The 23,095-nt window shown below is 44.4% G+C and overlaps 1 protein-coding gene across 2 annotated transcripts in view; it reads right to left on the reverse strand.

Moving 5' to 3' along the window:
* Positions 1–23,095, reverse strand: part of Pag1 (phosphoprotein membrane anchor with glycosphingolipid microdomains 1) — a 149,495-nt gene that overhangs the window by 69,834 nt on the left and 56,566 nt on the right. The window contains exon 3 of one of the 2 annotated variants that reach the window (XM_031376334.1): positions 15,160–15,207. The exons of the other annotated variant lie outside the window; for it this stretch is intronic. The gene's annotated coding sequence lies outside the window, so the exon portion shown is untranslated. The remainder of the gene's footprint in view (positions 1–15,159; positions 15,208–23,095) is intronic. 2 annotated transcript variants of the gene reach the window in all.

Consider the following 23,095-nt stretch of genomic DNA (forward strand, 5'->3'; position numbering starts at 1 on the left):
AAAAAAAAAAAAAAAAGAAAAAAAGAAAGCTGTATGCATAGAGAAGGAGTGACTGCTTAGAGCTGGGGAAGGTGGGAGGTAGAGAAGGTAGTGAACGGTGAGGGAAGTGTTCTATGAAGCATGTGTATCTCACTCTATGCTAAATCCACGAACTGCATCGTTTAAGTGGATGGATTGTATGTCAAGCAAAGGATAGCTCAGTAAAGCTCTCACTAAAGAAAAAGGAATGGAGAGATGGCTCAGCGGTTAAGAGCACTGACTGCTCTTCTGAAGGTCCTGAGTTCAAGTCCCAGCAACCACATGGTGGCTCACAACCATCTGTAATGAGATCTGATGCCCTTCTCTGTTCTCTGGTGTGTCTGAAGACAACTATGGTGTACTTACATGTAACAATAAATAAATAAATCTTTAAGAAAAAGGAATGGGCAGCCGGAGGTGCGCACCTTTAATCCCAGCACTTGGGAGGTAGAGGCAGGTGGATTTCTGAGTTATAGGCCAGCCTGGTCTACAGAGTGAGTTCCAGGACAGCCAGGACTATACAGAGAAACCTTGTCTCAAAAAACCTAAAAAAAAGAAAGAAAAAAAGAAAAAGGAATATTCCCAAAGATGCAGACATTCTATTATTTTCCAGATCACTCTCAAAAAACCTGTGGCAAGCCCCAGGGTAACTCTGGCTGCATCACTAGAACACCAAGCTTCAGGGCACATTGCCATGACCCGTACAGACTGTCCTCAGTAGACTCCTCATGCTCTTAGTGGTCCTTTGGGGCTCCTTTCTGTGTGTGACTACCTGTACTTGTGTACCCTGCAAACGAAGACTGACTTAAACTAACCCCAATACTTTCCACTTAGTATCTCCTTCTATCTTGGGGGACTTCAGAGCTCCTGAATCCAGGTGTCTATTCATCTTTCTGCTCCTCTGCGTCGGCGACTACTGAGCCAATGGAGTGTGAGGCACCTGTTTCGGTGAAGGTTTCCTCAGGCCTGGCAATACATTCTGAATGTTGGTGAGTGATGCTCCCAGGAAGGTTCAAACAAGAAGGAGTTTGTGATATGTTTAAAGGGGGTTTGTGAAAGCTTGCTCTGTCTAAAGCCACCCAGGAGCAGTGGGAGTGGTGCCTGTGGTGTGAGATCTGCCTGGCCCAGCAGGAAGTCATCCCAGCGGTCAGACCTAGACAGTAGCGCCTCAGCCTCGAGAGATTACAGTTGAACAATCAAATCCCACCAGTACTGAGGAGACCTCCACTGTGGACAGGACCAGGTGGGTGTTAGTGGGGCGCATTTATACTAAATACTTCAATATCTAAGCCTAAATACTTCATGCTTTAATTACAACCGGGCCAGTTCTGGAGAAGGCAAGAGGATGTGTGTGAGAAAAAGTGGTGAGGAAAGAAGACAGGAGGAGACTTCCTGAGGTGACACTTAAGCTTTCTGTGCCCCTCCTCCCCGGCTCCCCCATCCCCGGGTAGTTCAAAGGCAGTTCTTCACCGCATGGGCTGGTCGAAGGTGGTACAGACCCCGACTTGCGTTGCCTTGTATACCATTCCTTATACAGAAAGCTAAAGGTCACAACAGCTTTTTATCAGTCGCATTATCCTGCCACATCAGCTCGTAACTAAAACGAAATGTACATTTCCTTCCAGTAGGCCTTGACTCAGCCCCATCTCGTTTTTCCTGAGCCATTTGCATAACACAGTTTCTGTGACAGTTCTGCTTTGGGGTACTCAGTTAAAGGTCAGGGTGTTCCCAATTCCTGCTCTGCCTGCCATTTGTTACGTAGCCATCTTTCCTTCAGCCATTTCACCCAGATGAAGCCGAATGTTGACTAAGGATTAGGATAAACCCCCAAGAGCCTTTCTCCAGGAAGATAGCAATTTAATAATCGGTTCCCCTGAGATAGGTCTACTAAGTCAGCTATTAATCCAGTTAATTATTCACATCCCCAATTTGTCAAAGTGATAAATGTCAGCAATTTGATAGACTTTTGGCTAAAAAAAAAAGTCCAGAAACTATTGCATAGTTTATGCAACTATAAACTATTGCATATTACTTCCCATTAGTTCACTGGCATTTTGTGATGGGTTTAAATTAACAATAAAACACAATCCCCCGAAAAGAACAGATACTTCTGTCCATTAAATCTGAACACTCAGCTCTGCTCAGCAATCAGCCCTAACTGTGTTCAGTGGCTCAGCGGTACAGCGGCAGCTACCGACAAAGCGACCCGGCTGCCAAGGACTGCAGGGTGGCCTCGCAGCCTGCTGGCATCTCCCTCACTAAGCTCTTCCTGTTCTGGGTCTCCCAGCTCTCCCACGTTTCTCTCCCCTCCCCCAGCCCCGAGCCACCGGCTTGGGGTTCCTGGCAGTTACTCTCACCCCATCAGCTGATGCTCTGGGGTCATTGTTCCTGCACTCCAACAGCTGAGATCTGTGACGTATGCAGAGTGGCAGGCCATTAAGAGGAGGGCTTTCTACGGTTTATTTTCCTTGTTGCCAATGAAAAAAATGGAAGAGGCAAGAAAGGATGGCTGAGAGAGGCAGTGCAGAGGCGGCCATGACTGGACAATGCCTCAGGGATGTCAGATTTTTTCTTTTTTAAATTATCAAAAAGATTATAAAGACAACTAGCAAAATACCTCCCTCTGGAAATCCTATTAAAGGATATGGCTTAAAAAATAATCTAAGAATAATATGCTGTTTTGAATTTTAAGGAGTTCTTAAACACATATTCTCATACCATCTACAGTTTCCAGAACCTAGGGAGGACATCTAACAATATAATACCAATGTTGAGTGATAAACAATAGGAATTCTATAAGCAAAGGCTTTCTATTTCTAAGCACATTACTTGCTTAGAATGAACAGTTTAATACTAGAAGAGAAGTCATGGGGTGAGAGACTGCACAACAGGAAGACAGTCTTCATGGCTGTTAAGGACAGACCAGGTTACAATACGTGAGTCGTTCCGTATTCCACGTAAATGTGAGCCGTTAGGACATTCCACAGCACGAGTCCATGGCAGCAGAACAGACGGCGAGCAGGTCAGACACCAGCATGAAAACACCAGTTTCAGAGCTTACATGCTGCTTCAGAGAACAGAAAATACATAAAATGATTCTGTTCATGACCAGTTTGTAAACTGGAAGCAAAAGAAATACTTAAGAACATTCTCAAGGTGAGCATGGTGTTAAATAACAGTGTACAGGAGGCTGAGGCAGGAGGATAGCGAGTTCAAGGCTAGTCTGGGCTACATCATGAGGCTTCACCCGTGACCCCAGCTTAAAAGGCTACACTCTGTTAAGTACTGCAAACACACATGCAATCAGAAACAAAAGCAATGGCAAACTCACTTTCGTTCATTCACTTCAACCATTTGTCAATGTTATTACTTTTCTTACAAATATGAAAATCCCTCATTTCCCAGTGCCTCCCACTTCACACACTATAGAAGCAGCTCTTTGCATGGAGGATTTTGCTGCTACTTATAGGCTTCTAAAAGCTAGCTTGGCTGTCTCACTGTGATGGGCAACTTACAGAAAGGCCATCTATGATAGACTGAAATAACAGTCCCAGGTCAACCCTCACATTGAGTTTTTTTTTTTCTGGCAAAATAGAATAACAACCAAATTCTTTCTCTTTTTATGATCACAACATTGGTGCCATGACTCGGATCTTGAGACTCTGCAGGTTTGCATCCCACCTCAGCTACCACAACAGATCCATGCTCCCTAGCCCAAGATCCGATAAGCCCTCATCCTTTTCCATCTCCATGGCCCCAGGGGAGAGTTCTTGAGCTCAGAGCTACGCCTGTGATGTCCTTGGGGATGGGAGACATTGTTTTTCAACTTTTTAAAAACTTTGTTTTAAAACTTTTGGGTAAGATCACCACCAACAGATTCCTGAATGTTCTGAGACCTGTGAGCTCCGATCTGATCAAACACTGATTATGTAGAAGGAAGCGTAGAGATGGCTTAGCACAGCCAAGGGGCAATTGGTTATAGCTTAATTGTTAAGTTAGTTAACTGTTAACTGTTGGTTGTTTACAAACTAATCAATGAACTGGCTATAGGACCCATTTCAAACAGCTTAAGTTCATTCAGTTCCTCTCATAAAACCCTGCAGTCCCAGTATGTTAGGCCCACAGAAGGCACCCTAATGTCTCAGAAACGTAGCAGATAAGAGTGTATACTCAGTTATACAGTCCAAACCCAAGCCTTCTTAAGATAGATTGTTTAACAACAACAGCCACCACCTCTCTCTGTCTCTGTCTGTCTGTCTGTCTGTCTGTCTGTCTGTCTCTCTCTGTCACAAGTGTGCGTGTCACTTACATACACACACACACACACACACACACACACACACACACTTCCTTTCACGGAACAATAAGATGACCTAAGTTGAACTTGGCAATGCTGAGACATTCAGTAAGATGTCATGCTCAGTATCTCTGAGGAAGAAAAGGAAATTCATCTGAAGGTAAATAATGCATGACCTAATGTGTGCCTCAGCACCTCAACAGAACCACGCAATAAACAGAGCTCTGGCTGTATCATGACATGTCATGTTTAGAAGAACTGAAGAGGAAGCTGTACCTCTGCAGGGTGGTACACTCACCTTGCTAAACTGTATAAGCTGAGTATACACTCTTATCTGCTACGTTTCTGAGACATTAGGGGGTTGAAGACATTAGTGTGTGGCTATGTAAAAGTATACACACACAAACACATGCACACACACATGCATGTACACACACATGCACACATGCATACACACATGCATACACGATACACACATGCATACACACATACACACATGCATGCACGCACACGCACATGCATGCACGCACACGCACACACAATGCACACACATGCATGCACACACACATGCACACATGCATACATGCATACACACATGCATACACACATACACACATGCATGCACGCACACGCACACACAATGCACACACATATACACGCATGCACACACACATACATACATGCATAACACACGCACACACACACATGCACATGCACACACATGCGCGCACACACACACACACACATGCACACGCACATGCACACACCATAGAAGAACCCAATCCAGCACTGAGGTTTTGTTGCCTGACAACCTTTCTTGGAGCCACCGCGGCAGCATGCCTTGCTAAGACCTGAACTTTAACGCCAGCATTGTGAGGTGACACAGCTATTGCTGCCATTCAAACTACACATTCCATGCCACTTTGTTGTGGAAGTCCTGGGAAACCATCAGAATCAGTGCATGGAAAAACCAGCCACATTTCCTACTACCCCATCCTATCTCTGAGGCAGAGAAGAGGGTAAGACAGGTGATGCTCAGAGCATTCAGTTCTCACAGCAATGTGCACAGAGCAACCTAGCCACTGCCATTTCTTAGTTATAGAAATTCAAAGGAACATAGACGTTACAGGTAGGTTCACATCAGTTACTATACCATTTCAAGGATGGAGTTTGCACGTTTTTAAAAATAAGATTTATTTTTATTTTATGTAGATTGGTGTTTGGCCTTCATGCATGTCTGTATGAGGGTTCTGGATCCTCTGGAACAGGAGTCACAGAGTGTTGTTAGTTGCCACGTCAGTGTTAGGAATTGAACCTGGATCCTCTGGAATAGCAGCTAGTGTTCTTAACTGCTGAACCATCTTTCCAACCCCTGGAGCTTGCTTTTTTTTTTTTTTTTTTTTTTTTTTTTTTTTTTTTTTTTTTTTTTTTAAATGTAATTTTTAGGAATAGCTTGCAGGACTAATTAACAACCTTAGAGGAATGAAAGAGAAAATTCCATAATCGTCACTATGAGGCAGTTGTGAAAGGCTGGCTGGAATCTTTGAGAATTGCTTTTGCTTCACAAGTACATATGGTATTAAGGTGGCCACCTTGGATCACTGTTTGTTTTGGCACCAGGACTTAACCCAGGCCTTGCACGTGGTAGGTGAGTGCTCACTTATTTTCTTTGCTTCCTTTCAGTTAGTTCCTGTTCTGTTTCATTTCATAAAAGTCACATAGGGTTCATGCTTTGGTGGCTACCTGGATTTCAGACATTTTCTTCATCTTCAGTGTGTAATGGTATTTGTGTTCTAACCTTCAAGACTGTGCCCATTTCAGAGTAAGCTTTAGATAATGTTAGAGCTGAGAGCAAACTCAGCTCAATTTTGAGTAGTAGTGATAAGGAAACTGAGGCCCAGCCAGGATCCTATAATGTTTTAGGATTAGATCTCCACGTTTCATGACCTCTGGTGGTGAGGAGGACTTGTTCTGTAGTCAGATGAAACCCTCACCCAAAGTCTGCTATCATGCTGCACTCAGACCAGCTGGGCCCAAATGCCCACTTCAATGGGGCGTGGCTCCAAGATGCCCACTTCAATGGGGCGTGGCTCCAAGATGGGTCGCTTCTGGAGGCTGGCACTAATGATGTGTTGTTGCTTTATTGTATTGTAAATTTTTTAAAAAAATTTTACTTAACATCTAAAACACATTTCTTCTATTATATCAGTCGAGATAATGACTATCACATATAAACCTAGCTTTATTTCCTTACTTTTTTGGTGATGCTTTAAATGACAAGTGAAATTGTGCTACTACATGCAGTCCTTGGCTTGGCTACTCCACCAAAGATGGAGTCTCCATCCGCCCAACTGACCATGGAAGAGGGACCAGCAATCAGAAGGCAGAGAAATGTGATCTCTGTGAGTTTGAGGGCACCTTGGTCTATATAGTGAATTCCAGGACTGTCAGGGGCATAGAGTGAAACCTTGGCTCAAATAAAATAAAATAAAATAAAAAAGACAAAAAGACAAAAATAAAAATAAAAAAGAAGTGAAAGTGCTATAGAGAGTTTGATTTAAAAAGCGATCCAAAAACCATCGCTGCTGATGGCTGCAAGCAATATGCTCACACAGGACATTTCAGGAAGTCCAATCCGGCCTCAGACAAAGTACTCAGGAAGAGTACATATGTGTTACTTTAAAATACATTAGGAATGTGATCACTATTTAAAACTCCTCGCTCCCTATGCCCCACTAGAAGCACTCTTTGGACCTGCTGTCTTCTGCCCAGTTACATGTGGTAATGAAGTCTCGGCTCCCACCGCTTCTCTTCCCATTCTCCAGTGGGTAGACTGTCTGATAGTGTAAGAGTGTCAGAGGGATATACAAATACTGAAAGCTAGTCGATTCTATTCACCAAAAATCCAGAAAACTAAACAGTATGTTACTTTTACCTCTATAAACTGTTAATGGTAAATACATCTGATTTCCTCTTTCAAAAAAAAAAAAACAGCCTGATAAATAAGTGGACTAAAGACCTGAACAGGTCATTTACAGAAAGAAAAAAAAAAATCTAACAAACCTATGTATTTTAAAAAGTTTTGAACTTGTTTGGACTCCAGAGGATGACATAGCTGCCGTTTAGCATGTAAAATGGAAACGGCGAAGAACGATTTCAACCTGCCAACATGTAGAAAGGTGTCACCCAGGATGAGAAAGGGACGAAAGCATCCCTCTGTCTAAGAGCAAGAACACAGCAGCTTTCTCCCGCAAACAACATTCAGTTTTCCTTTTGGTCTGCGTGAACAGGTGTTACTATGGCAACTGTTGTCATTAAGAAGTAGCAAAAGTAAGAAAAACTAAATAAGACCACTACAGAAAGGTACATTGTAGCAAAACGAACCTCAGACTCAGAGCACTGAGGGACTTGATGTGCCGTTTCATCAGGCCTTTTATGTTGTTTGAAGGGGTCGCTGCTAGTGGAGAGCCCACTGGCTCGGGAGCAGGGTCCTTGGAGGGAGTATAGCGAGGAACTAGACAGTCAGGGGAAACGGTGCCCCTCAGTTTGCTTTAGTCCTCTACTCCAGATAGTGCAGTTCATCTCTGTGATGACACTGGTGGAACGGGGAAGGATATTATGCCGTATATTACACCACAGCCTCTGTCTTAGATGTAGTATATTATCAAGAAGCTGGGGGTTAAATGGGGAGTCCTCCCTTAGAGTTAGAGGAGAAACATGGCTGTGTGGACCGCAAACTTGTGGACTCTAGAACTATGAGTAGGTAACAATTAGGAAAACAACGACTAGGGCTGGTGAGATGGCTCAGCGGGTAAGAGGACTGACGGCTCTTCTGAAGGTCCTGAGTTCAAATTCCAGCAACCACATGGTGGCTCAAACCACCCGTAAGGAGATCTGACAAAAAAACCAAAATCCTTCCCTAATAAAAGAATACGCCCAGGAAAACGACGACTATTTGTGTGTTTGTGTATGTGTGCATGGTATGTGGTCAAGTGAGTCTCTGTGTTCATATGTGCCAGGGTGTGCTCCTGTATATGACTGCGAGAGACCAGTGGGTGATGGGAGCCGCCTTCCTCCTTATGAGTATGAGAGGCCAGAGAGTGATGGGAGCCGCCTTCCTCCTTATGAGTATGAGAGGCCAGAGAGTGATGGGAGCCATCTTCCTCCTTTCTTGGGCTTTCCACCCTAACTTTTGAGACACGTTCTCTTCATTGGACCTGGAGCTCACAGGAAGGCTAGCCTTGTTAGCCAGCAAGCTCGGAGCTCTGCCTGTCTCCTCTCTGCCATCCTGTCTTCAACGCTGCTGCCCAGCTCTTCATGGGTGCTGAGGATCCAGACTCAGGCCCTCCTGTTTCACCTAGCCAGCCATCTCCCCAGCTGTCACCAACTATTTCTTAGGAAGTGTGGACAATATTTCTAGACCAGGCACTAACATTTCAGATGGAACACTAGAAAATTCCTTGAAGCCTGGCTAGGAACGAAACTTTGATTTCTTTGGAGCTTTCTCTATTGTTTATGATAGCATCCACTAAACTTAGCATCATGAATGAAAAAAAAAAGAATTACTATTCCTGAAAATAAATACTAGTTTATAAGTGTATGCGGGTGGTCTACTCAAAGGACATATTCCATTCCCATTATTTATCAGCTTGCTAAGCGAATGGCTGTCCTCTCCGTAGATCAGTAACATATGTGAGAATACTAGATAATTTCTGTGATTCGGAGTTAAGACAGCTGACAGAAGATTCTGGGGGGGTTAATATGAAAGGTATAAGCTAGGGAAAAATTTGTATGGTACCAAGGACCTTCATCTGAGCCCACACGGGCGTCAGGATGCCAGTGAGGGATGGCAGCTGTGAATTCTGGGCTCTGCTTTCCTTTCCTAAGGAGGTGGAGTATTATTCCTCCAACGGGTTGGAGTGAGGCCCGCATGGAGATAAAGTGTGCATTTGTCAGTTGTCTGTGACGAGCACCCAAGAGGAACAACTGAAAGGAGAAAGGCTTATTTTGTGTCTGGTTTCAGACGGCCGCGGCTAGCGGGCCCCATCCTTCCGGGTCTGAGGTGAGGCAGAGCATCATGGATGTGACAGCCTATGGAAGAGGAGGCTGCTTGATGCAAGGCAGCCAGAAAGCAGAGAGCTAGTCAGCATGGGGCCAAGGACAACGTATCTTTCTAGGGTACATTCCCCATAGCCTGCTTCCTCAAGGTTGGCTCTAACTCCCACGGCTCACTACCTTGTAATAATGCCATCAAGCTATGAATCCATGGATAGGCTACTGATGAGGCCAGAGAGCTTTGTGGTCCAATCACTTCCCAGAAGTCCCCCCTCTGAACACTGCTGTTTTGAGGACGCAGCGTTCACATGGGACTCCAAGGAGCAGCTCGCGTCATTTGCGTCCCCAAACTGTTTCCGAGCGAGCGCATGAAGTTTTTTTTTTCCACCAACTGTCAAGCGGTAGGCATATAACAACAGCTCAGGCTGCCTGCAGTACCTGGCTCATGCTTTTGATAACTAAATAAGCAGGGTATGAAATGTTTCGCGTGATGATTTTGGCGAAATGTCTTTCTTCCTTACTTGGAGCCGCTTATCTGGTCTGGATGTACTTTCCTTTTGTGAGTTCCCTTTAAGTTTCTATTTTCAGGCTGGAAGGTTTTTATCGAGCATGGTGGGGGTAGGCGTATAGAAAAAGATGCGGTGATGGACAGGCAGAAGGAAAGAAGGTCAAGAGAGCAGTGTGCACAGAGGCGAGGTGGTGGGAGAGAGATGGGAGATTGCTCTGTGATGATAGAAACAGATATAGAATTCTGCTGCCACAAACTAAGAAGTCTCTGAGGCTATCAGCAGTTGGAAGGGCAAAGAAAGATTCCTCCCCCAGAGGTTACAGGAGAAACGCGACTGTGTAGCACCCTGACTGCAGACTGGGCCTCCAGAGCTATGGGAAGGTAAGTATTACTCTAGACCACTAGGCTTTCGGTTCTTTGCCCCAACAGTCACGAGAAAGGAACGTGGTGTCTAAAGCCTGGAGTCTTGGTACCCTACACAGAAATTTCTAGATCCTGGTTTAGTCCAAAGGATCCCTCTTAGGACCTTCCTGTCCCATCATCCCTTAGCTATGGCATCTGCTCACATCCCAAGGCCTACGATGTGTCCTATCGTCACACATTTGAGCACTCTGGTCCTTCTCCCCTCTCTTCAAGCCTTCCTGATGCTTCGGTAGTCTCTAGTGCTAATCTGTGTAGGAGCTGCTTCTACAGCACGGCCCGAAGTCTCCAGATTTAAGTTACTGTGCCTTCCTATGCACAGTGCTGTAAGAGCATTCTGACATTATTCTATCTTGTGCACACCTATCTCTATCCTTGGAAGGGGGAGTCACCCTTTCAAATTTTAGACACAGCATGTCCCCAGGGAAGTAAAAATACAAAATCTGTAAGCCGTCTATTGCAGACTTCATTATGTTAAAAGCACTTCATGTGATGAGGTAGTACAAATGACTGGGGCATAGAATTGGTGGTGGCTGAAAAGTCCTTCCCTGCATACTGACTTTGTGGTTTATTATCATTCAATGATACACAGGGATGTTTTAATCAGCCACAAAGGGAAACTTCAGACTTTACCATTAGATTCAGCACACCTTCACGGCTTTAACCATCACAGACACATGTTCAGAAGGGGCTGTCTTGCTTGTTCCATGGAAACAGAAAGTAATCAAAGGGAAATAAAGGCAGGTGGGAGGAGGGGATACTGGATTGTGGGTGACATGGGAGGATGGCAAGGGCAGTGAAGGCTACTTTTCTATTCATGAGAATGCTCTAAAACTGACTGAGATGACGTATGACTCAGCTATACTGACACCTCTGTGCTGGACAGAAATGGGTGTACTATATGCCATGAGAATGCTATCTCCATAACTCGCTTTTTAACAAATGTTGTCTCAGAGGGGATGGAGGACACCAGGGGAACATGGTTCCCTGAATCAACTGAGCCAGGTGCATAATGTACTGTCCCCCGCTGAGCTCAATAGGACTCCGGAGGCAGCAGCCCTGCTCGGCCCATCGGGTGTCAAGGACCAGAGACAGCTCCAGAGTTCAAAGACAGAACTGGTAGCCCAGAATTCAAAAGGAACTGAACCCTTTAATCCACTTTCCTGCCTGGAGCCCTCGCTTGCAGGGGCCCTAACCCGCTTATCTTCACAGAAACTCGACTTCCCCAGTTCGTGAATCACCCACGGAAGAAGTGAAACTGCGGGTCGGTTTCCTTCAGCATAAGAGCTCACAGAGACTGAAGCAGCAAGCACAGAGCCTACAATGGGTCTGCATCAGATCCTCTGTGTATATAATATAGCTATTAGTTTAGCATTTTTTATGGGACTTCTAACTATGAGAATGAGTGGATCTCTTGCTCTATGGCCTACTCTTGGGACCCTTCTTCCTCTTGGGTTGCCATGTCCAACTTCAGTGTGAACGTTTTGCTTAATCTTATTATTTTATTTTGTCGTGTCTGGTTGTTATCTCTTAGAAGCCTGTTCTTCTCTAAGGAGAGAAACAAAGGGAGGGGATCTGGAAGGGAGGAGAGGAACAGAAGGAGGGAAAGGATACTCGGGATAGAGTGCCTGAGAAAAGAATCTATTTTCAATTGAGAAAGACGGGTGTCTTGGTGAGTTTCTATTGAGGTGATGAAACGCCATGACCAAAAGCTAGTAGGGGAGAAAAGTGTTTATTTGGCTTGTACTTCTGTAGCACTATTCATCATCAAAAGAAGTCCAGACAGGAATTCAAACAGAGCAGGAACCTGGAGGCAGGAGTTGATTCAGAGAACTGACTTTCTCCGTATGGCTTGCTCAACTTGCTTTCTTATAGTATCTAGTACCACCAGCCCAGGGATGGCAATACCCACAACGGGCTGGGTCCTCCCCTATCAATCACTAGTTAAGAATATGCCATACGGGCATGCCTACAACCCGATCTTATGAAGGCATTTTTTTAATTGGGTTTCCCTCCTCTCAGATGACTTAGCTTGTGTCAAGTTGACATAAAACCATCTGGCACAATAGTTTATTAAGTTCTTCCCAGTTTACAAAAATGTTGTCACAAACATTACCCTTAATGTTTGTAGCACCCTAAAGAAAAGCTGATATGTCAGGCTTACTCACCCTGCCCAGGTGGAAGAGAAAAAGTAAACAACACTTATGTCCTTGGTTTACAATATCCCTATTTTCTCTTCTTTCTCTGTTGTTGCAGAGACCCTGGCTTCAGCCCACTGAGGTCTAGTAAAGAACTAAAAACCCCATTTGGTTCAAGAGAGCCAAGAAGAGAACCCCTACAATCTAGACAGTGGAGACCCCATGATCTCTGGCTAAGCCAAGACAATCATATCTCTCAAGGTCCCATGATATAGAAGTCTGCAAGAAACCTTCTAAACAAATGGGACAATGCAAGTCTAAAATAGATAACCCAGCCCTATTCATTAAGTATCTTGTATTCACCACGTACCTTGTGACTCTTGTCATAGCTTCCCAGTGAGATTTTCAGGGAAGGAGCTGATGGCTGACATACTTTGTTCACCCACAACTTTCTTATCACCCCAAGCATCACTAACAGACACAGTAGTCCATACCGAAGCAGTCAGCAAAGAATGACCAATCGCTTTATCCAGGATGAGCTTTTATCTTACGGTCTCACAGTATTGAAGACTGTCTTATTCTGTTTCTTTGGGTGACATCATTGGGTATGATTCACTGGGAGGAATTGACAAAGTCTGTAGGTTATCTCATGACTCACCATTATCTCTCTTTGAAGCTCCTTGTCAAAGACTGAGATCTTGAGCAAACACAAGGCAGCCCTTATTTAAACAGAAGCAGTGCCTTTGCGTCAGTAGGGCTGGCCTTGGGAATGTACCTACACTGTATCCTCCCTCATCAAAACATGCCACTCAGTCTGCCTGGACTGTCGCATACCACACACTGCAATTGTGATGTCTACCTCACAGTTAACTCTCTTCCAATACCATAACAAGCATCATTTTTGTTAGGGAAAAGGAGAAAAGTAATCTCCCGCTGCAACATGTGCTTAGAATGATGATACATTCCAAAAATCATGGGCTCTTCGCTATTGAAATCTGAGGATCAGTCACTGAGTTCAGTGTATAATTGGAATGCTTCTAGCTCCATGTCATTAGCCAAGATAAATTACAGAAAGAACTATGCAAATATACAAAGATATTCTCAGAGATCAGCATGCTAGCATACAGTAACACAGCAGCAACAAAACCTGCTCCAAGAAGCTCTCACTTGTGCTACAGCTGGCGGTTCTGGATAAGGGGGCCACTCCCCAGCTCCTTTGACAACCTTGGCTTTTTTTTTTTTTTTTTTTTTTTAACCACACAGTCACTCCCCTGCATATACCCCTGCTGATACAACTTTGCCTAAACTATTTCTCTTCAAACATGCCCCTACCTTTGTGGGTAAGGTTCACTCTTTTCCTCTGTCTTTAAGTTCTATGCAGTTTCATGGGAAGCAAAATGTCCTATTACCTGTTCTGCAAAGGGAGTGAATTATTCTGCCCCCCCCACCCTCGTTTCATGCCCATAAATCCATCTCTTCATTTAGGTGAAGTGCTCCAAGGAACTGCCTGGGGCGCGGGTTTCTTTTTCTAGAGTGGGGCGACCTTCTGGGAATGCATCTTTTCTATTCTCTGGGTCATAATCTGAGCTGCTTTTCTGGGATCGGGAGAGGACTGTGCAAGCTGCTGCGACTTGTGCTTCAAACTGGGGTTCCAAATTAGAAGAGATAAAACCTGGCCTCCATCTTAGCCTTGCTGGTGGTGGGTAATGTTTGACCTCCCCTGCCCGTGCATTCTATCTATCTCTTAATGTTTCTCAGAGAGCAGGGAAGAGTCCTAGCAGTGTCCGGAGCTATTAGTCCTCTCTATATGAACATGCATACTGACTAGACAGTTTTAAAAAGTGGTGTGAAACTGCGACTTATGTTCCTGCCTGGATAATGTGTCGGGCTGTATGTTGACAGTCTCTGACAATGTGAATGGAAACTCAGATGAGTTCAATCAGTAACATTCCAGCCAGGAATATACAGAAAAGACTGAAAGTAAAGCAAAACACAACTATTAACAGTTGTGATCCTGGCTAATGGTTATGACTTTATTTCTTGTGTTACTTTCAGCAGGGTGGCTGAGTATAAATTAATATACGCCACACTGTGATCTTGTGCAGTAAATCTAATTGCACACTGAGCTGGAGGAGAGAGTAGAAGGTAAGGCACACTCTGATTTTTTTTTTTTTCATCAAAACCTGCAAGATTTCATTTCAAGAAGACATCATTATTAAAAAGACAGCACATGTAAGAGTTAATTTTGTGTGACACATATCCTGATCTAACATCCTCCGGAGATCCATTAAACGCCAAGTTTTCATTTACCTATCTCTTAGACCTTTGTAATAATTTTATACTCATTCATCTATGTATAAGAGCTTTTAACATAAAGAGAGAAATGGTTGAGTCATCTAAGTGTATATAATTTTGAATAATCCTCCATGAAAAAAACAAGAAGGAATTATGAGTACACATAACTAGTGTTTGGAAGTCATCAGATAAGCCTCTTGCTTCAGCTGTGGCATCATAGCTCCACAAATGTAGTAGGCATTTGCTGGATGGTAGCTGGAAGTCAGTACTAGCACAGAACTGGTGTGCAGTAAGTACCACACGGTCCCACCGCTGGGAAGGACTCCCAGGTCAGCATCAGCCAATGCTTGGGACGGGACAAGCCTTCCCCTTGATCCTCAGGCTCCCAACCCTTTAAAAAGACAAAGCACACACTGTCACACACTTACATACAAATGGGTAAACTGAGGCTCGGGGGTCCGCCAATGCTCTGCAGCCTGTTGGAGAGAGAGCCAGCTTTCAGCAGCTTGTTATTCATCTGGAGATTGGTGTGTTGTGACCCAGCAATGACTGTGTAACAAACCACATGTTGGAACTTGGGACACAGAAGGGCATGACTGACCATACTGAACATGGTACTATGTCATCAGCATGCCTACAATAGTCTATATTCATTTTAAATTTTATTTGTGTATGAGCAATAAACTGCAAATTACCCCCTTCCCCCCCAAAACCTAAGAAAAGCTGTCTTAAAATTAATGAGGCTTAATCTTTCACTTTAAAATCTATGTACATAGTTCATTGTCCTTCCTCAATGCTCAAAACAGAATGATGGTGTTTCAATTAAAACTGAGAATCCAAATTAAACATGCCCTTTGGCATTTTGCAATATAGCATTTAGTCTTCTAGCAAATGGATGAGAATTGAATCACAGAAACTAGTTTACTTCAAGTCCCCAAATGCCATAATTTATCTGGTGAAACAAACTTAGATTTTAAATGCCCATGGGCAGGGCTAGGAAACTCGCTGGGAAGATGCTGAAATTACACTGTAAGCTTTATGTTATCTAAGATGACAAGAATCTAAGGCCAGTGCCTTACTGCAGTTCTCGGGTCAGAATTGTAATGTGAGGTCACTCTTTTACAGGTTTAGCCATCTCTAAGTGTCAAACCATGGAGTGAGTGGGTCAGTGCTCAGTCACAAAACCAAAGGAAGAAGTGCCCACAGTGCAGGCTGCCATCAAACTCACTTTTCTTCAGCCTCGGGCTCACGAGCGCTGGGATTGCAGTGTGTATCAATAAGACAGTCTCCCACATTGCTTTGTATCTGTCTTTGTGAATAGGCTACTTGCAATATAGTAAATACAGTGAATGTAAATCAGACTTCCCCTCCAGGTGGGAACCAAGCAACAGGAAAGGAGGTATCCTATCGAGAAACCCATAAACCAAAGAAGAGACAAAAGTAGGTGTGCGAGGCAGCCAGCCAAGGCCAAGATTGTTTTCCTCCCTGCCGACAGGCTGGGGTGACCTTGTAGTTTGTGTGTGCAGGAGAAATGAGCATTTACCGCAGCGGAGTCCCTGTTAGATGCAATAAGAGGAAATAGAAAAATGAGCCCTCAGAGAGTCTAGTTTATATAAATCACCATCTGGTGTCCGTTGCAAAGCACTTAAACTTTAGAAGACACAGAGTTCTAAACTGGCGCATGAATTACTACAGAGGCTGCACCGGCTGCATTTGCTGCTGCTGCTGGGTTAATTAGAACTCTAAATCTTATGCTCAAGGCTCCCATAGTCATCAGCTATTTACATGTATGAGATTTTGGCAGCATACAGAAAAAAAAAAAGTTGAAAAAAAGTGAGGAGGGCATTAAAAGGGAGCATTTTCGAGTCTGACAGGAGGAGCAGCAGACGCCTTCCCTCACTAGAGAGACGAGCAGACGTGGTACACCTGGAGAGAAATCCTACCAGCCTGTAAAGTTACACAGCTTTCCAGGAAACAGAGAGAGGAGTGGACAACAGACTCTCGTGAAGTCTAACACTGCATCTGACCGCGGACAGAAGCATCTGCTGCTTGTCCACTCTGTCTCCTGTTATTTGATGCTGTCCTTGCGTGCCTTCCGATGATGTGACAAAACACGCTCACCACAAGCAACTTGGAGAGGAGAGGATTCATTTGGCTTACGCTTCCTCCGTCACAACCCAGCATTGAGGAAAGTCGGGGCAGGATCTCAAAGCAGGAACCTGGAGGCAGGAACTGATGCAGAGCCTCTGGAGGCCGAAGCTTACAGGAACTGATGCAGAGCCTACGGAGGCCGAAGCTTACAGGAACTGATGCAGAGCCTACGGAGGCCGATGCTTGCAGGTTCGCTCCCTGTGGTTTGTCCAGTCTGATTTTTGAGACAACCCAAAGTCACCCACCCAGGGGTGGCACAACCCACAGTGGGTTGTGTCCTCCAATATCATCATTAATCAAGAAAATGTCTCACAGACTTGCTTACAGGCCAGTCTGTTTGGAAGCATTTTCTCAGCTGATATCCCCTTGTCCCAGAGGACTAGATCTTGTAGCAAGTTGACAAAAGCCTAACCAGGACGTACGTCATAAGTTCTTCACCAGGTTTCAAAAATTGTCCCTGCATGTAAACTATTGTGTGGTTTTATATCTCTAGTCACCTCCTTGTGCTGAAGCAGGCAGTTCCTAATTTTTGAAAAATAAACTTCTGTGAGTGATTCTAGCCATTTTTCTTCATGACACCAAATCGCGATCTCATGTGTAGAACATTTAACATCTCAGAGAAACACTATTTACCAATCAAGACCAAGAGGGCTCATCTACCTGTCACTCACTGTAGCATCTGTAGGTGGCAGAGGTGTTGTATAATTAGCTAAGCCTCCAACATGATGACAAACTCAAGCAGTCACCTCTCGTTGCTGTTCCGTCCCAGAGCCTGCTGTATGGCAGGCCCCTCTTGCAGGAATCTTCCCTCTCTCTACACCATACCTTTTTTATGAAATAAGCAGTGCGTCCCACTGGAAGCATGCACACCAGTTAAGTGCCTGCTCTTACCCTGCTCTACCCGTTGCGTCAAACTGCCTACCTCTGACAAAGCTTATGGGGACAGGGCCTAGTGATGCACACCTATAATCCCAGCTACTGAAGAGGCTGAGGCTGAGGATCACAAGGTCAAGGTCGCCTGGGATTCAGCTCAGCCTGCAACCTTTAGTTCTTGTTTAAAAAACAAACCAAAACAAAAACCAACCTAGTTGCAGTGGTGTACACCTTAAATCCCAGTACTGGAGAGACAGGGGGGAGGATCGCTGAGTCTGAGGCCAGCCTGAAGCTCCAGGACAGCCAGGTTTACACAGATAGACTCTGTCTCAAACAAAACAAAACAAAACAACAACCTGTCCGAGATGCCCAAATGGCTGGCAGCTGAGATAGCAGGCCTCCATGGTCACCTGTGTATAAACAGTGAGTGACTTGGTGACTGGCTGGCGAACACTACAGGGGGCATCTGGGAAAAGGGCATCGAATCTATACATTATCTTAACATTTGCAAACACTTGCTTCTTTCTTTAAGCATTTCAGCAATTTTCAAGTCTGATGGTGGATGACATCTTTCTCTACGTTGGAATGTAAAATTATCCTTAATTTGACAGTAATTGAGCTATACTTTTTCTTTACATGTCTGATCAAAATATATCTTTGACAGTCTACAGATAATTAAAACTTCGGGAAGTATTCGGGAAAGCTTACAGATGTATTATATTATCCCTAACCGAAGGAAAAAATTAATCTTTATGACCATTGCTCGGCATTGGACCCGTTATTGTTCAGATTATTTTGTTACACAAAGACGAATGCCTTTGCTGGAAGAATCAGAGTTAATGTAAGGCCTCAGCTCTACATATCTGTGCTGTCAACATGTCTGCTGTTAGTGAGAAACAAAGACACCTCCTGCCTAAGATTCAAATGGAGACTGAAATTAAGGCACTATGAAAAACATTTGCTGGATGAAACAAATGCCAAGATCAAAGCTGCTAAGGCCCTGAGTGGGTATTAATTACCCACTAATCCCCTTGTGCTTCGAGCTTATTTCTATGCTATTCCTCTGGGCTCTTTACCAGCTATCAGAGAATAGTTTAAATTCATAAAAAGAGTAAGCAGAGCTAATAATACCATGAGCTTTACAATAATATTCACATAATACTGATGAGGATCAAAATGCATTTGTTATCTGACTGTGTTCCTTGGAGGGACAAGAAAAATAATAATGTCTGTTAAGGGTTTTAACTCCTTACCCTCACTCAGCCAAGGAGGCCTTGCATTAAACTCCATTTCAAAGCATTAAACAGATAGTTTTAAAGTATTACCTTGACCAATCAGATAGCCACATCCCCCCCCCCCCAGATGTTCAAGTAAGGAAATGATAGATATTCTACCTTCTACCAGTTCCAAATTCTTACCTCAGAAGCCATGGCTACAACTCAGCAACGGACCTCTCTCTCACAGCAGAGATGTATCAATGACTATTATCCGACACACCTTCTCAAGGGTAATTTTGGGCTGTCTCTGAGTACACTGGAATGGGGAGCACTGGCTCATTAGAGGTCCAGGCCAGTGTCCAATGTCCTCAAGCAGATTATGCATTTAGGATCAACAGACGGGCATTCCTAACAGATTGGCTGCAAGCAGAGAAAAGGACGACACACGCTGACACATGGTACTCGAGGCGGCACGCTGACACATGGTACTCGTGTGTTCTTAGCAGGGCTAGGAAACAAGTCACCGTAGGAGTTGACTTTCAGTGGAAAGTAAACGCAAAAGCACTTGGTAGATGCCAGTGTTGAGGACATGGGGTATGGAGGTAGAGGAATTTGATGGGTATCTATAATTTAAGAATCAAGATCTCAGGTAAATAATTAAAAGATTCAGTGAGATTGGGAAATTCATCACGTTTCTGTAAAATGCCATGATGTAAATATTTCAGGTGTTATAACCCACTCATTCTTCCACAGCTCTAACTTGGTCACCACAGGCCCAAGACGTGAAACACAGCTGAAGGAGGAGGACATGCTGTCCCAATAAAACTTTATTTATAGATAATAAGTCCCCAAATGAATTGCTGTCAATCTGGAATTATTTGACAAGTGAAAATCTGGGATGGATAGGGTGATCTACAGAGAACATACTTTTTTGGGGGGGTGGGGGGAAGTTTCGAGACAGGGTTTCTCTGTAGCCCTGGCTGTCCTGGAACTCACTCTGTAGACCAGGCTGGCCTCGAACTCAGAAATCCACCTGCCTCTGCCTCCCAAGTGCTAGGATTAAAGGTGTGCACCACCACCGCCGCCTCTGCCTCCCAAGTGCTGGGATTAAAGGCGTGCACCACCACCGCCCGGCCAGAGGACATACCTAAAACAGGTTGGTCTGCAATGAAGTCTGATCACGTAATTCTGAAATTCTATTCATCAGGGATGCACTGTACAAGGTTTACAGTGGGACTCATACAAAGCCGCAGGCTCTAGGTCATACTGTGTGTGAAATGGGGCAAGTTAATTAACCTCTGAGCGCAACTGCTTTGACTTCAAATGGTAGTAATGATGAGTACAGCTAAGAGTGGGCCGAAGAATATATTAACAGCAAGCCTCATACGTAGGCGCCGTTATTACCTCTCCTTTTTATGAACCAGGATGCAGAGGCACAGAGGGTGCTATGCAGCATTGTCAGGTGACAGGGCTAGTCGGTGGGGAGGACATCTCACAGCCTGGCCAGTTGGTCCTAAACCTCTTACCAGTGACCACACTCATACCCCAAATGTCACACGGGTTCTGGATTCGAGAAAGGAAGCTTTCACTGGTGTGCACAGACAGGACCCGGTGTGGCTCTGTCACAGCGTCTAGAATAATGGGCTGGGATGAGAACCGCACCAAGACTGGTCTTGTCCAAGACATTCTCCCTACTGGATTTGCAACAGAGCTTTAAAAGGGCCTAGACTAACTCTGGTTTCTTCTAGGCTGCCTTTCCCCCGAAGAAGTAAGAGAGGACAAGGCAGAGGCTGTCCACGTCCTGGCCAGCTCTTGTGCTCCTTGCTGTATGTTCTGGTCAAGTTTGGGGACGGTGGTAAGTTATGTATTCGCAAGCATTGAGTCGTGGCATAATTCAGGAAACAAAAACAGAAGAGGGGCTCTGCAAAGGCACTTTTGTTGTTCTCGTGGCTAAGGGAGTGCTATGTCTGCATCAAGGTCCAGCGTGAGCCGTTCCTCCCGTACACAGCTTGTCTCGGCCTTTCTGGCTCCGCAGCCCCATTTCTCACATATTTTCTTGTTCCATATTTACTGTCAACAACATTCACTTCTACTGCTCCTTCTGTGAGGGAAGTCGCTTGGATGCTGGCACTGGGCATTTTACATCTTTCCTTTCTGTGCAGAAGAACGCACAAGACAACCACTGACTACAGAAGAATGAAGGATCTAAGTTGTAGTAAAAGCAATGATCTCACCAGGGTTGAAAACTTTCAACAATCACATGAAACACACCTACTATTTAAATCCATCAATCACTGCTAGATGCAACTAAAGCCAGGCTCTCAATTCTTCTAGAAGAATCCAAATGCTAGCATGAGTTGGCTGTACTCAGAAAATGGATTAAAGATCTGTGTCTTAAGACACAAAGGCAACTCAAGAAAAAAATAATGTTTTAAAAGAGCAAACAGTATGTGTAAAAATCAGCTTCTGTGCATGAGTATTTCCCGAACTAGATGGCCGTTTCCTCTGTAACTGTCAGCACCATGGGAGAGGGCTTGATAAGTGCTTCTGTCTGACTGAGAATACTGCAGTGTGGTATACAATTAAGATCTATGAGTGCTATACTAATGGCAGATGTTGCAGCATCAAGATTTTTTTCAGCACAAAAATTAAGTCCAGCCATTGGTTAGAAGTTACGAGTCAGGGTCCTATACAGATCGGGCCCTACAGAGGATGGGTCCTGCATAAGTGGCCAGGCCCAGGAGGAGTCAACAAAGCACCTTATAATTATATGTAAAACTTGCTTTGTGCACCCCTTTCTTCAGAAAATAGTCTGAAGTTGCCATCAATCCTAGTCTACTGCCTTCTGAGACAAAGTCAAGCTTGGCAATTAGGCCTTCAACACATTTGTGTGGCTTTAAAGGTCAGAGCTGGGGCTGAGGACGTAGCTCGGTCAGTAGAGCAGGAGGTCCTCAGGACCTAAGTCTGGGTCCTCAGTGCTCATATAGAACGCTGGTCATGCAGCTCACACCTGCAGTCCCAGCAGTGGGGTGGCAGAGAGTCAAGCCCTAGACTGCTCGCTTGCCAGCGTAGCCAAATGAGTAAGCCCCGGGTTCACTGAGAAACCCTTTCTCAAAATATAAGGGAGAGAGCATTTGAGGAAGGTTTCTTATAAACTCCGGCCTCCAAATGCATGCGTGCGTGCACGCACACACACACATACACACACACACACACACACACACACACACACGCACATATCTACACACTATTTTGAGTTCTTGCTTTTGTAAAGAATATAGAGTAGTAGATTATCAGTTTAAAATGAGCAATGTTCTGTTTCTGTGCTAGCTAATTGGCATCAGGTCCAGGCTTAAGATTCTGTGTACAACATATGAACTCCCAGAGACTGGCATATGCACAGGGCCTGCATAGCTCTAAAGCCAGATTGAGTCTCATTACTCAGAGGGGAAGTTGAAATGAGTTCCCGATCTTGAATTGATAACTCCTTAGAAAGCAAAATTCGTTTTCTCCAGTGGAGTCTTGCTGGGTGTACAAACCACACTTAAGGACAGGTCCCATGCTTAGCCAATGGGACTTTTGGAGGTTTTTTGTTTGTTTGTTTGTTTCAGGATGTTTCCCCCCCCACACACAGATGTTTTCCTTATATATTATGGTTTCCATTTTTTTTAAGATTTATTTATTCATTTTATGTATATGAGCACACACTGTAGCTGTACAGATAGTTGTGAGCCTTCATCTGGTTGTTGGGAATTGACTTTAGGACCTCTGTTCACTCCAGTCAGGCCCGCTTGCTGCAGTCAGCCCCATTCACTCAGTCCCTGTTTGCTCTGGCCCAAAGATTTATTTATTACTATAAATGAGTGCACGGTAGCTGTCTTCAGACACCAGAAAAGGGTGTCAGATCTCATTACAGGGCGTTGTGAGTCACTACGTGGTTGCTGGGATTTGAACTCAGGACTTTTGGAAGAGCAGTCAGTGCTCTTACCTGCTGAGCTATCTCTCCAGCCCCCAGTTATGTTTTCCAATGGGTTTTCTGTGTGTGGATATGTGCTCCCATAAATGTGTCTCTCAGGCCTTTTCTTTTCCCCATTTTATTTTTCTGACTCTGTTTTTATTTTAT

The sequence above is a fragment of the Mastomys coucha genome, unplaced genomic scaffold (genome assembly GCF_008632895.1).
Source record: "Mastomys coucha isolate ucsf_1 unplaced genomic scaffold, UCSF_Mcou_1 pScaffold17, whole genome shotgun sequence".
Lineage (NCBI taxonomy): Eukaryota > Metazoa > Chordata > Mammalia > Rodentia > Muridae > Mastomys > Mastomys coucha.